Source organism: Fulmarus glacialis, unplaced genomic scaffold, assembly GCF_000690835.1.
Source record: "Fulmarus glacialis isolate BGI_N327 unplaced genomic scaffold, ASM69083v1 scaffold34500, whole genome shotgun sequence".
Taxonomy (NCBI): domain Eukaryota; kingdom Metazoa; phylum Chordata; class Aves; order Procellariiformes; family Procellariidae; genus Fulmarus; species Fulmarus glacialis.
In genome coordinates this window covers 8,116-10,700 of record NW_009186410.1, presented here as the reverse complement: position 1 = coordinate 10,700, position 2,585 = coordinate 8,116, and positions in this window count along the sequence as shown.

Here is a 2,585-nt window from a genome sequence, read left to right as displayed (position 1 = left end):
GGAAAGAGATGGGTCCCTTCCAAATGGAAAAATACTTTGGACTTTTTATTAATAAATACCTGTATAGTGACACACTTGGGCAAACTTCACAGACTGAAGGCGAAAAGACCTAGGATAATCTTCTTCGTTAGCACCCCATTTTAGGATATATTGCAATCTGCAGATATATGCTCATAAGCATATATGATATTTTGGAAAAGCAATTTATTTGGTCTTCTAATTAACTTGGCATTTTATAAGTTTTGCCCTCAGTCCAAGCTTGCATTGCCAACTAGTTGCAGAATGTAAATACAGGCAAAAGAGGGATTTTTTTTAATGAATAAATTGTATATTATAGTGTTCTTTGGTAAAAATTAATCTGAAGCATGTCTGAAGGGAGTAAGTGTAATATAGTCCAACAGCTGGTATGGTTTATCACTGCTGTCAGCAAATGTTGCATTGTTGAACCAAGCCACAGACATCTGTGCTCTGGATGTTTTATTGAGCGCATATGCCAGATGAGATTGCCAGGACCCTACTGAAAAGGATGTCCTGTTGGAGACATGGGAAAAGGGCAAATTTCAAGCTGATGTTAATAAAACTGTCCGGCTTAGTCACAGAAAGGGTGCTATGCAGAGCCAACATCTTATGCAAAGGAAAGCTATTTAAGGAAAACAAGGAAAGGGCTTGGAATACAGGATTTCAGTGCCGATGGATCATCTAATTGACACTTGGCTGCATAATGATAAAAACAAGAACTTAAGAAAAGAAGTCCAATGATTTGAGCGAACAGTGGAAAACAACAACTTACTATGATATCCAGATGTGCAGTTAACAGGATCAGGACAGGCCTAGCTGAGAATGCCATATAATGGAGACTGGCCTATAGAAATAATTACAGGGATATACTCCCTATTTACCAAGCACAAAACACAAAACTTGGTATGTGAGGGAAGTGTGCAAAAGACACTGTGCAAAAGCCTGTGTCTGGTTCACAGACCAATGGCAGAATTTAGAGATTGCTTCTTCAGTAAAGTGTTAAATGATTTTCCTGAGGCTGTTGCTTGCTTCAGAGGAAAGGCCAGAAAAGTCAGAGAGACCATGTAGTCTCTGCTCAGCAAACCTGACACTCTTGCCCTGCTGCGCATCCTTTCTGTTATGGTGCTGTTGGAAGCCCTGACAACTGATGCTTCCACCACCTCTGATCCGGGACTCAGTAGTTTTCTCTCCTGATATCCAATCCGTAACACCTTTCTTATTTCCACTCTGCAACTTGTAATAAACAGTTCTCTCTGCCTCCCTCCCTAAATACTTCCATTTATGCTCTTTACATTAATCTCTGTGGCTATGCCTCCCACTCATCTGTCACAGAGTCACTCTACGCCCTCATAAATTGATGCCATCAGCACTTTCGCCATTTGTCTTTACTCTCCTCTGAATTTGTTTCTGCCAAGAAAGTGCCCAGTTCCGCACTGCTCAGATTAGGCCCAGCACAACTATACTGAAAGGAATGTCCTTCAAGGACACAGAGCCCAGAATCTTTTAGTCTGTCTCATCACACTGCAAAGTCCATTACAGGGAACAATTAATGCCTAGTTCCTCCACATCACATATACTGTCACATCTTCACACCTACCACCATCTAAAGCATCTAATGATGCTATCTAAAGTATCTTTCTACAAGACACTATCATTCAATACTGACAGGGGCAAAAAAAGAGGAGAAAAATCTTTGTTGTGTTAGGGTCCAGTCTGATCCTGACTCAAATGCAAACATTCAGAGCAGCTTTACCAACGCTGAGAGAATGTACACACTCAATGAAAACATCCTCTGACTTCTGGTATTGCCAGAGTATCCAGAACACAAAATACACAAGACAGTAATGATACTATTTTAAAAATTTTTAAATTAAATAATTATTAAAGCAAGATCAAATACAATGGAATAGGTATAAATATTTAGTAGCCAGCTCCTCTATATGACACAGCAAATATTAGCTGCGGTGCTTTCCTCACAACACTTTGTACTCTGATGTTTCTAAGACTATAAAGAGCATATATATTTTTAATCCATTCAATGATGCTTCTGGATGTTTTTTTTCCTGGATACTTACTGAAGATGGGCAATCAGAAAAGAACAGGTGGAAAATTGCTGGTAAAAATAGTGGGTGAAAAAAGAAATAAGTGCAGTGGTTCATTTAAATAGACTCAGCTATAAAGGGGCCTATGTCTTGCAAAGGAAAGAGACATTTTAAGTGAGTATTTACATGAAGCAGAGACCCAGAGGTCCGATCACTACATTAACAGCATCCTAGTTTAAAAGAAACAGTGCTTGTGGAGGTGAGGGGGCTTGTTTTCCTTTGTCTCAGAGATACATCAGAGAGAGATCTGTGTCTTCCTCACAATCAAAAAACCACTGTTTGATAGTTTACTCTCCTTGCAGCTTTCATTCAGTAACTGGCCACTTACAAGAGAAAAATGAGCATACCATTTTTTTGGAGCTACAGTTAATTTGTGGCAATTCACACATGTATATACTCACAAATATAATAAGGACTTACCTGCTCAGGAAAGCTTGTCTGAATTAAATGAGACTATGAAATAAG